The 12,902-nt window shown below is 48.6% G+C and overlaps 1 long non-coding RNA gene across 1 annotated transcript; it reads right to left on the reverse strand.

Moving 5' to 3' along the window:
• Positions 1–573: 573 nt before the first annotated feature.
• On the reverse strand, positions 574–11,935 carry LOC108521979 (uncharacterized). The gene is made up of 3 exons (XR_001883324.1): positions 11,776–11,935; positions 1,810–1,996; positions 574–675 (listed from the first exon to the last, which is right to left on the reverse strand). It is a non-coding gene; the product is annotated as an uncharacterized LOC108521979 (long non-coding RNA).
• Between the last annotated feature and the right edge of the window lie 967 nt (positions 11,936–12,902).

Here is a 12,902-nt window from a genome sequence, read left to right on the forward strand (position 1 = left end):
GGAATAGGCAAAAGGAGAAGTGGAGCTACCATGCAGTTCCAGTCGAGGTTCCAGCTGAGACCAGGAGAGCTCATCTGTGATGATCCTTCAGAGTTTTCCTAAGAAGGAGAGGGAGCCAAGCCTTTATACCTTCATATTTATCAGTTGGTAGATGTGGGCTCCCTGCAGAAGCAGGTGTGACCTTACACATGGCAATTATTTTTTAGCAGTAGGCCAAAATAGGGCTACAGCTGGGGCTGCCTTCTGGCAGCTCTCCCACCAGCTGGTGAAATAAATCTTTCATTCATAAAGTGGGGGGGGGGGGGGGCGGCTGAACTGTGTATCATAGCATCCACAAGACCACCTTAAAAAGCCTGTACAAATCTTGTCCCTGGGCAGATGGGTCAGAGCCTGACGTTCACAAACCACGCTCCCCCCCGCAACCCCAGCAACTGGGGTTCTGTTGCTTTCCTATTGCAACACATAAGCCCAAGGAAGAGCCTCATTCTGCCATTCTCAGGTACTCAACTCCTCAGGAGAAATGGTTACAGGGTCCCTCTCCCCATCTAATAGTGAGTACTCACTGTTTCTCAGCCACCAGGTATCAGAGACACCTGTCAGGCAGCTTTTGTCCCTAGCAGTAGTGAGCAGACTCAGTACCATCTGGGTTGGGGCGGCTATAGCTTCTTCGTCAGTCTATGAAAGGAGGCGGAGTCGTTTGCCAGGTGGCAAAGGGGCAGAGAAAAACATGCTTGTGATGGGATGCCTTAAAGAAAGCCCTTCAACCAAGCCAGGGGACCTGGTAAGAGGTGTGGCAGGGATAGGCTGAAGCTAGATCAAAGAATTCTGAACCTAGTAGCTTGCATTTAGGATGGCTCCATAATCGTGGAGTTTCTCCCCAAAGAGGGGCATGCAGAAACATGTCTGGGAACACCACTAGTCTGAGGTGTTGTTTGTAGGGTGGCAGGTTAAGAAAAGGTAGGGACCCTTGTTGGAGGGTGCAGACCTTGATTTGGCCTTTAGACCACAAGTTTGAGACCTGTAGGGTAGCCAAAGAGAGAAGGACCAAGCCCCAAGGAACTTGGAAACCTAGACGATGGGCAGAGGAGGAGACAGCTGTGTGAGAGGCTTGTAAGAACTGGTCACAGAGGAGAAAGAGAAACAGGAGCAGTGGCATCATAGAAGCCAGGAAAGACACAGAAGTCAGAAAATACCAATCCTGGAGGAAGCAGGTTGGTGCAGGGGTGAAGTGACATTTGTTGGCAGGGGCCTTGGGGCAGGCCTGCAGAGGATAGTGAAATGGAACAGTCCTGGCTGTTCAGGTGGCTAGGGGCTGGGACCTTTGGACAGGCTGTATATTAAGCAGGTTTCAGGGGAAGCCTCCCATTCTGAGTGTTCCCCATGGCCTTGCTAGTGCAGGATGGACAGGAACTGTATTCAGGTCCAGTGACAGCTCATGCCTGGATTTTCCCAAGGGGGCGGATCCAACCAGTCCATCAGTCCGTTCTGGCAGCTTTAAGCTCCTCTCAGACAGGGTGACATCCAACTGTTTCAAGGGCTTTCCAGTGGGTTGCACTTATTCTGTCCCCCAGGATCTATAGGGAAACCCCAGCTCTGGGCAAACAGACCCCCACCCCCTGACTAAGGCCTCCAGAATCTGGGCCAGAGGCCAGGGTGGAGCAAGACACTGAGTCAGGACAGCGGTTTTCTGGCTTCCTTAGTTTGTGTCCACAGACACCCTCACTATCCTAGGAGATGACCCCAGCAGGAATGGGGAGCTAAAGCCTGAAGAGTCACTGAAATGACTTACATAATTTCCTTAATGCTCACCACGATCATGTGAGAGAGAGAACATGACCCCTTTCATAGACGCATCACTGAAGCTGTGAGCAGAGAAATGACGTGTGGCATTTCAGACAGTGGCAGAGACAACACATAAACCAAAGTCTCTGAGACTCCTCAGGTGCCCTTCCATCACTCTTCTTGCTACTTGGCATCAACCAGCTGGGATGAGACACTGAAAGGGATGCCAGGTCTTTGTTATGTTGCATCCGAATGCTAGCTAGCCCCTGCCAGCCCATCCATCACACCCGGGCTGCCTCTCGTATCTAGTATCTCAGCCCTCCAGACCCTCACTCCTCACTCCTCCTTGAGACTCTAGCCCTCAGTTCCTCCCAGAGTCTTCACAATCACCAGTGTGGAGGAACCCATTATACCAATGAAGAGTGTAAAACACAGAGGAGCACAGGGAGCCAGGGGCAGAGAGCACATGGATATGACACCTGCCCTATGGCAGCTGCCCTAGTGTCCATGAATGGCAGAGAAGAGGGACAGCAGCCCTGTGTCTCAACCACCACAGTGAGGACAAGGGTGAGGCTGCTGGGGCAGTCCCAGTTCCAGGGCCTTTGGAGGGGATCTCCTCTCCTTGCTCTCCACAGGAAGCATGTGGTGCTGGCCAGACAGCCACAGAGGTCTGGGCATCCCCAGGGAGCAGCACAAAGGTGCCCAGCAGCCCCCACCCTCCACCCTCCGGCTCTCTTCCCACCTCTATCACGCTGGCAGCCACACTTCTTATCTCCAGGACTTGGCTTCCTGCTGCTTTTAAAGAGACACGTGGCCTACTGGCTGGCATCCACTAGGCCAAGAGGCCTTGCCCCATAACTCCTGGGGTTATGGCAGGCTCATGCTTTGCTCACCGCAAGGAGAGGCTCTCCTTTCCATTCAGCACTCAAGTCGGCCTGAGGACTACTTGACAGCCCCGTGACTGGCAATGTGAGCTCTTCTTAAGAACGGATTCACTCATTCATTCAATAAATACTTTTGAGTACCAATTTACCACGTTCTCAGGCACTGTCCTGGGCATTAGGACCAAGCGAGACAAATTGTCTGCCCTCTTGATGCGTACAAGGTAGTAAAGAAGACAGTAAAGCAGTAAACAAAAGAGCGCTCAAGATAATGTCAGTGGAGATAATAAAATAAAATACAGAGTGGAATAACAGGCATTGGAGACTTCAAAAGGTGGGAGGGGGTGAGGGGTGAAAAATGACCTATTGGGTACGATGTTCACTATTCAGGTGATGGCTACACTGAAAGCTCAGACTTCACCACTACACAATATATCCATGTAACAAAACCGCACTTGTGCCCTTTAAACCTATTTTTAAAATAAAAATAAAATAAATAGAATATGTGATGATGGCATGGAAGATTTTAGATGGTCGATGGGAGCCTTTCTGAGAAGGCAACATTTGGCTGAGACCTGACTGACAAGAAGAAGATGGATTTATGTTTTTAAAGGATCCCTTAGGCTACTGTGCTGGCCAAAAGTCAGTAAGGGGATCAAGTGAGGTTTTTATATTTGCTTTGCCAGAGTTGATGGCCTGAACTGGAGAGGGAGGGTAAAAAGGAGGAGAAGTGGTCAAGGAACGGCTCGCAAAGGAATAGAGGACAGAGGCTGGGGCACAGGAGGCTGGCTGGGTTCAGTGTTCAAGGTTTTGGCAGGTGGAGGCTTTTCAACACCTCTACACTCTGCTCCTCAGTTGGCCTACGTACTTGGCCTCTGTCAAATGCCCTGGGACGGGGCCAGAAGTATCCAGAAGGAAGTGGGAACAGACAGCAAGGGAGCCCTGGGGCCAGGTCTAGCTGGGTTCTGTCCTCACTTGCAGGGAACTCTGACTCGACCATAAAAAACACTGAACTTGACATGTAGCAAGTGCCCTTCCACCTGGTGCTCTTGTATCTTGAACCGACAGAACTTTGACAGGTGGATGCCATAGCAGCTGCTTGTTGACTGCCTGGCACTCAGCACCTTGACCTGATACCCAGATGATGCCCACTAAAGTTGTAGCCCATTGGTCATAATGTGCCCAAGCTGGAATCCTCCTGGTCTGCAGCATCTTTTGAGCTCCTGGCCATGGGGAGAGCAGAGAGCAGTGTTTGAACAGTGGTAGTGGTGCAGAGCCGAGGGAAGGCGGCTGCCAGGAGGAGAGATAGTCAGTTGTCATCAGAGGTCCACTATTCACCCCCTGCTCACCACCAAAGAGAGCTCTCCTCTCCACTCAGCATCCAAGACACAAAGATACCAAAGCAGAGGGCAAGGGATGCCAAGGTGAAGGGGGAAGAAATGGAAGCAAGGACAGCTGAAGCATAAATGGGAATATCAGGGAAGAGTCAAGGGCCTTGTGCGAGCATTCAGTGTTGGGGCAGAAATGGTCCATTAAAGTCACTCCAATCAGCAAATCTCAGTGGCGTGGGGCAGGGTGGATGTCTGTGGCACATCCAGCAATACCCCCCTCATGGTTTGGTACCCAGTAGTGGGACCCAATGGTCAGAGAGTATAAGAATTATGCCATTTTCAAACTGAGCTGCCCTGGACTCTAAGAATGAGTCCAGGAAAATGTTGTTGAATCCGAATGATACTAGGCTTCCAATATAGAAGACATCATGGCTAAAAGGCAGGTACTCAAATGTTTTGTTTCTGCACAATTTTATAGCTTTCTTGAGAGACCATTCGGGAAGCTGGTCTGTCTCCTGAACTGTTTTACAGGCTACTGAAGCCAGTGTATTTGAGATTCACATGCAAATGTCCACACTGGCAGGTGCCATGAATCAAATCTCTAGGATTTAAACAGAATAAAGATGAGATTCCTGTTCTCATATATGCCAGTTCTACAGGAGGCTGGCAAGTAGAACTTCTGTACCTAAAGATTTTGTTATCCTGAAGCTGTCAAAGATGTCTCATGTTTACCTGAGCCCTCACTCACCACCAACCAGTGTATAGAGCAGGGGTGTCCAATCTTTTGGCTTCCCCAGGCCACAATGGAAGAAGAATTGCCTTGGGCCACACATAAAATACACTAATGATAGCTGATGAGCTTCAAAGAAAAAAAAGTCTCATAATAGTTTTAAGAAAGTTTACGAATTTGTGCTGGGCCACATTCAAAGCTGTCCTGGGCCACATGTGGCCCACAGGCCATGGATTGGACAAGCTTGAGAGGGATACTACAAACCTCGAGTTGTTCTTACATTTCTACCTGGAGAGAAGGCTTTCTCAGACAGTGAGCAAATGACTAAGAGTGTGCGTGGCTCTGGGTCTGAGCAGTCACCAACGTCAGCTGAAGAGGGAAGTTTGGGCACTTCTAAGGAATCTATTTTGCTAGGCTTCACTACCTTATGCACCCTTCCTTGGGCTGTCCATCATGGTGGCAGCACAGTCAGGTGGCCCCTCAGATGAAGCTATGTAACCACTGAAAACACACAAATCTTACTCGGACATTTCAGAGACATCTTTACAAACTAGCCTACTGTCCTAAGAATGATTTAAGTTTACTGTTAAAAATTCATACAAGTAAACAGCATCCCATATCCAAAGATAGCCCTTGGGTAGCATCCTTCCAGGTACCTCGATTTTCTCATTCGTAAAGGCAAGTATATCCAATTATTCCCTGTATGAAAATGCTTCTACTATACAGACTATAACCTTTTTTGCTTTGTTCATTTAAAAATTGTAATGTGCCACATGCCAACAATCTTATTCAGAATCAAATGATTCAAATAGCTAAGATAAAGTTGTGACCTAATGTTAAGTCAGCCTACTATCTTTTATAACAAAAGTGTAGTTTTGGAGAAACTCCTTCCTTTCTTGAACTACTGACAATGGTTAACATTTACTAACAATGGTTAACCATTCTCAAGCATTTACTAAGCATACTAAGTTCCAGGTGCAATGCTACTAAGCACTTTTGCATGTACTCACTCACTTAATTCATATAACAAGCCTCTCTGAACCTTTGTTCTTCATCTATAAAATGGGACTAACAGTACCTACCTCACAGGTAATTTTTCAACAGTACCATAACAATCTGGGGGTGGGGGGACAAGGAGTGATATGGATGTGGGTGTGTGTGTCTGCAGAACCAAACTGTTCTGCTGAAGAGATCATGCCTCTTGTTCATCTGACACCAGCAGGGTGACTGATATGGAAACAATGAGCACAGAGATGGAGGCTGTCTGGGTGCCACAGTGCCCCTGATGCAGAAACTCATCATCACACCAGGGTGTCAACATCACTGAGAAACCTTTGACAAATCTAAAGACCCTGTTAGCAACAGTGAAAGTGTCCTGAAGAGTGAGAAAACCACAGGGAGGAGGCTGTCTTGGCATCTGATTGGCACATTATTTCTACAGAAAGGCAATTAGTCAAATTGGTCTGGGGACCCCAACTGTTCATGCTTCACCACCTCTTTGAGAAAGAAAAAGGGAAAGTGACATTTACGAAGAGCTAGCTAGGTGCTAGTGCTAAGGCCTATCATATATTATCGTATTTAACCCTCACTACAGCCTGTGAAGTTTAATTATCCCATTTTATGTGCGCTAAAGTGAACTCCTAATCTTCCCCTTCATGCCTGCCCCACCTATAGTCTTCTTGTCTCAGTTGATACCAAATTCTTCTTTCCAGCTGCTCAGAGAAAAACACTTGGAGTCATCCTTGACTCTGACCTCTCTCTCATACTCAACATCTAATCCATCAACAAATGCTGATGATTCTTCTTCCAAAATAGGTCCAGAATCCAACATTTCTCATTTCTCCCCACTTCCACCAAATCCATGATGATTCCAGCCACTATTATCTTCTAGAATATACTTCAGTGGAAGCCTAGCTAATTTCTCTGCTTCTACCTGTTCCCTGCTCTATAATCTATTCTCAACTCAGCAGCCAGAGTGATCCTGTTACGCTCTAGTCAGATCACACCCCTCTGTTCAAAACCCTCTCGGAGTTCTGTGTTTTACCAGAGAAAAGTCATAGTTCCCACAGTGGCCTACAAGGTCCGCATCATCTTCCCCTTTATCTTTCCATCCCTCTCTTTTCCCCTGTGACCTTCCCCGCTCACTCATTCTGCTCCAGTCACACTTGCCTCCACGTTGCTCCTTGAACACACCAGCTCCAGAGCCTTTGCACTGGCTCTTCCCTGTGCCTAAAAGGGGCTAATGCCTTCAACACCTTCAAGTCTTTGCTCAGATGTTACTTTCTCAGAGATCTGCCATGCCCATACTGTTTAAGATTGCAGCCCCTTCTGCCACCACTCCAAGCACTGTGTATCTTGCTCTGTTTTTCCCCATAGCACTTACCACCTTCTAACCTGTTAACAGCTTTGTTGTTTATTTTGTACCTCCCATGCTGTGATACCCATTTCTGAAGGCGGAACACTTACCTATTTCCTCTACTGATCACTCCCAAGTACCTAAACTAGTACCCGGCACATGGAAGCTTCTCAGGAATTTATGTTGAGTGAATGAGTGAGTGAGTGCATGAATAAATGAATGAATCCGACAGGGGCAAATTCAAAGTTACCAAACTGTCCAAGGTCTGGCAACTAGCAGCAATGAGGAAGCGGCAGGAACTGGAGACAGGTGTCTCCCACTCCAGAGGTCTGGCTATTTTCACCAAATACCTCTCAGGAAGAATGAGGCAGAGGATCCAAAAGCAATGTGATTGTGGAACCTTTGCCTGAGTGACAATCAGAGGACTCTTTTGGGGTTGGTGCCCATTCAGGGCTAGTCCTTCCTCCAGCTGCACCTGCATCCTCAGCTGGATTCAATGCACAGTGGCCAGCCTGAGCACTGGCCCTGAGTCACCCAGAAAGGTATCAGTTGTGGTCAGCACTGTTGATTAAGGTGGGTGGGGAAGTATGAGAAACCCCTGAAAAGGATGTCTAACGAAGAAGGTTTCACTCATGTCTGGAGTTTGCCCATCTGTGTTATTTAAGAGGCATTCCCCCATGAACTCAGACTTCCACTTTTCTGAGGGCAGAGTAGTCACCTCACCTATATACACAGTTGTCCTCTCAATTTCTTGTCTGTGGTTTGTACACAAACCATCATTCACCTGCCAAACCTTCCTCTAAACCTGCCCTGAATGCAATGCCTGCTCATTTGCCACTCCCACTTCCTCATGTGTGGCAAGGCATCTTCTTCCTGAATTCTCTATACTGAGATGACGGTTATACCCTGAGAAGGCAGTTACACCCTGAGAAGACAGTATACCCTGAGAAGGTGGTCTAAGGCTTTGAGGCTGAGTTATTTCTCAACCCCCTCTGACCACATCAGCATCAGGTACCTGGGGAGGGTAGGTGGGTGATTACCTACTTCTGTGACTTCACAGGCATGAAAAGGGCCCTTAAAGACTTTCAAACACTTGGGTCATTGGGCCAATCCCTGGCTCCTCCAGAATCAAGGCAGCATGCAGGCCTTTGGAAAAAGAGGGATTACTTTCAAATAAACAAACCAACAAATAATTAGAAACAACAAACATTCCTAATGCCACCTAATTGCCACCAACTGGCAAGCAAAGCATAGACTGCCCCCAAGGCTTTGGTGGCAGGGCCCAGGGGCAGGCTCTCCTTGCTCCTCAGTCTGGCAGTGCTCTGCCAATTCCAACAGCCGGTAGGCTCCTCAGAGGCACCCTGTCGAGCCCAGGAGCTGGGGTGAGACACTCCAGGAGTTTGGGAGAAGGGGCCCACCAGGTGAGATTCCTACAGAGAGATGCGCTGCACCTAATTCTCCCTTCCTAAGGGAAGCCCACCCTGGGAATCCAGGTGTGAATGCCACACAGGATGACACAGCCCCATCTTTCTAATGGGCAAGGAGCTCTGAGTCTGTGTGGTTTCCTGAAAATGCTTCATGAACTACTTCCATTAATATATTCCTTCATCTTAAGATTTTTTAAATGAAATGAAACTGCCCTAGAAAGTTACAGACTGGGTCCCTCACCATTATTGATACCTTGGAGTATATGGGTCTTCCCTTGAGTAGATTTTCTGGGAGCTATTCTACCTTCGTCCCTTTGTTGAGATCTTATAGGATTTCTTGCCCCAGTTAAATCTCCTGGGGTGGCCAAAGTGCTCAAGAAGCTGGAATGGAGCTGTGGGGCTACACAAACAAGGCAGGCACCCAGAGGGCCCACCATCAGTACTCAGGGCCTCCCTGGCTTCTGACCTGCAGCTGGGGAGGCAGGGCTGCAGTGCTGGAGGGGTATCTCTGTCAGCCTCCTGCAGCACAGCGGCCAGGGACTGGGGCCAGCGATCACTTTGGTGACTAATAATCTAATCATGGAAAATTACAACTTCCTGAGCTAGGTATATCAGAGGTGGCCACAAAACTCTTTATGATGTGGCCCAAAATTCCTCCTACCACCACAGCCCTTGAAAATAGGTCAAAGACACCTTCTATGGAACTCTCAAAACAAGGCTTAGCTCACACCATCTACCTCTATGTCATTGTGCTGCAAACACTGGAGGTTTCATGAGAATGCTCTTCTCTTCTGTGGTCTGAGTTCAGTCTTGGCTCTGAGCTAGTCATCCATCCTGTCCTACTTGTCTTCCACAAGGGACTGACTGGTCATGAAGGCCATGAAGGTGTCTGCTGTGTGTCCCTGGAAATGTCTGTCGACAGCCTCTCCAGGCAGAAGTGTTTCTTCTTGTGTACCAACCAAGACCTATAGGCCTGGCTTCATCTCCCAAGCTATACCTCAACACAAAGCAGAGCAAGGGGTGGATTAAGAACTGGCAGAGACTTATACTTGGCTTTCCAGAGGTCCCAGTTTGTGGTAGGGGTTCATGAGGCTGGCTGCTTAGTCTAGATGAGACTCGCAGAGTGAGCTCTTCTCCCTGAATGCTGTGCATCCCGTCAGTACTACGGGGCAGGGTCAGCTCCTCGCCTGGCTGGCTCCAATGCTACCTGAGTGAAGCTATGTAACCCTGGGACATCTCTCTTAGCATGCTGAGATTTGGCTGCTTCTCTGATCATGGAAACAGCATTCTCTGGTATAGGGGGTGCTGTGGAAGCCCTAGGGAATGGGATAGCAGATTAAAATGGCCTTTGAAGACCCTTGCAGAGGTGACCAGTGAGGCCCAACCTTCTATTTCTTGTGCTCAGGCCTTGGCAGAGACAGAAACCACTAGGCTCCAAGGTCCCCAACCAGTGGGACCTCAACACCAGGAGGACAGAACTCTCAGACTTCTGTGCCTACTCCTCAGTTTCTTTTGTGTCTGCTGCTATCAGGAGTCCCAATCTACAGGGCTCAATCAGGATGGGATCCTTAGTGTGGCATCTGGGTCAGAAAGCTGCCCCTTCTAAGAGGCTCAGGACAGGGCTGACTGGGAGAAGAGGCCCCACCTAAGTGTCTGCCACCCAAGATTATACTTTTCTTGGCCCAGAAGCCTCATCTGACCTCTGGCCCAGGCCTCAGCCTGGGTAAGGGTGGACATCTGTGTCCTAACAAGATCCTTGGGAGCCTCGAGGCAGTCCTCTTCCAGGGATAAGAGGTCCTGTGTCTGCTTGGCCTAGAGTCAGGCCTGAGCTGAGTCACAGGACTCTGCCTGGTGTTCAAGGCCAAAAACAATGACTTACACATTCTGAAATCCAGGAAAAATCAGCACTGGCTTTCTACCCAAGAGCCCTGCCCAGCCAGGCATGAGCTCACCCAGCTAGACAGTGAAAAGGACAGTGGGAAACTGCCTATCCCCTGTAGGCAAGAGCAGCAGGGGGCTGAGCCTTGAGCCTGAAACCAACCCTGAAAGATTGTTTAAAAACCCCATATCAACTCATCTAAAATTAGCTTTCAGTATCTAAATCACTTCCTGTTACAGAAACCACAGGCCTGATGCTTCAGTCATCACCCTGCCTGCCTCTAGGGGTGGGGTAGGTGAGGTAGGAGTGCTGCACACAAAAAACAGTGACAATCCAAAAGTGACACAGCAGTCAGGAACCCCTTTTCCCCCTGCTGCAGAAAGGATGGCTAAGCAGGACCCTATAATGTTGTTGTTGTGGGGACCAGAGCCAACATGAACATGTATGTGCATGTATGCAAATATGCACACATAAGCACATTCCCCTGCACGCACACTGTACACACAGGCCAGAGATTTCTCCACTGCCACAGAGAGACTGCCACATGGAGAGCCCAAGCACGTTTCCGTTGTGTCCCTTCTGAGCACAGGACTCACCAAGAGAGGACGGCAAGTGTCTGGCCTGCTTGGAGCATCTGCATCTGTTTCCACATCTCTTGCAGCCCTGGTTACTTTATGCCTAATTGGCTGTGAGTGAGGTTAGCCCAGCACTTGGCACTTGGCTCTCACTCATTGTTTCAGCCAACATTGCCAAGTATTTCCTGTGTGCAGAAAACCAGGTGGTGGCCGGATTGAGGATGTGGAGTAAGTCAGAGGCCATCCCTGTACACCAACAACTGAAGTTGAAGGAACCATCTGAATCTCTAAACCAGACGTGTCCAATCTTTTGGTTTCCCTGGGCCACATTGGAAGACTTGTCTTGGGCCACACATAAAATTCACTAACACTAACGATAGCTGATGAGCCAAAAAAAAAAAAAAATCTCATAATATTTTAAGAAAGTTTACCAATTTATGTTGGGTCACATTCAAAGCTGTCCTGGGTAGTATCCAGCCTGTGAGTCATGGGTTGGACAAGCTTGCCTAAACCTTCCAGAGAGCTCTGTTCTTCCTACTGCCTCAAGCTAAGCCCTGACCCAAACCTGAGACCCGGATTGAAGGATGCCAGCATCTGTACACAGATAAACTGCAGCAGCAGAAGGAAGACACTGATCATTTGTCACAACTTGGCGAGTCATAAATAGTGCCACCTAAACCATGAGACAAACTGGGGTTGCACCTGGAAACCAGGTATCCCCCCTTAAGGGCATGGGCTTTCGTATTATAGGTCTGCTGCTATTCTCCCAGTACCCTCAACGGCACATGTCACATAGAAGAGTCTCAGTAAATACCTGGTGGGTGACAGAATGGAGGTGGGTGATTCTGTTGATGAGCAGGCTGGCACCGATGAGCATGGAGTATCTGGCAGGATGGTGCTATGTCTATGTCCATCCACTGTATGGTTACAAGACCTCAGGGTACCTGGGATCCCTCAGTCCTCACAGACCAGCTCCCAACCTGGGCACAAAAGACAATGTATGTTGAGTGTTGTTTCTGACATGAGACTACTGGGACAGTAGGTGCCTGCCTGCTCCAGTAGGAGGGATCCCACTACTCTGTCACTGGATGGCCTTGGTTGCAGTGGTTTCCTCACCAAAGCACAATGACCCTTCAGTGGCATCACCTTCAGCAAGTTAAAGGCCTGGCCTGAAATAGGTGTCTTCTATAAGAAAGACAGAGTTGTGTCCATTATGCCTCTCTTGCTGCTTCCTGGTAAAGGGACCCAGGCATCTCTGGGTGACTGGAGAGTCTGGTGACCACTTCCATCCACCCCCATTAGCTGCTGCTAAGGTACACATGAAGTGTCTTAGGTTCCCAGAAAGAGAACCCCTGTTGAACAGTAACAAGCTCCAGCACGGGGTGCTAATGATTTATCTGCCTTCACATTTGAGTGTACTTTCTTGGAAGTGATGGAGAATCTTCAGCCTGAAGATGTGGAGGCGCATGGAGAGTCCTGAGCTCCCCACAGGCTGCTTAGGTATAACTAAGAAGGGAGCTGTGAGCATATCTGGCTGCCCAGCTCCCACAGCAAGCGGGGTCCACCAGTATTGACATGGCTCTTATCTGAGTGATAAGCTGGACCAACAAGGCCAGGACTCTGCCCACAAAGCTAAACTAGTATGGGGACTTGGCACTTGTCCCTGTCAGGTGAGTGGTAAGCACTTTCACACAGACTAGACATATTTTCCCAAGGCCTGCTTTAAGTCAGGCCTTATCTGGGCACTGAGGATACAATTAGAAAGAAGATAAAAGTCTGTCTCTCAACAATGGCATATTCCACTGAAGGAAACTGGTAACTATAATACCAGATTGCAAGCACAAAACTAGAGAGGTGTTAGAAAAAGACAGACATGGTGCTCTGGGTGCACAGAGAAGGAACATGCCACCCAGCCTGGAGGCTAGGCACAGTTTTGGTGAA

This window comes from Rhinopithecus bieti, unplaced genomic scaffold (genome assembly GCF_001698545.2).
Source record: "Rhinopithecus bieti isolate Rb0 unplaced genomic scaffold, ASM169854v2 scaffold_63069, whole genome shotgun sequence".
Taxonomy (NCBI): domain Eukaryota; kingdom Metazoa; phylum Chordata; class Mammalia; order Primates; family Cercopithecidae; genus Rhinopithecus; species Rhinopithecus bieti.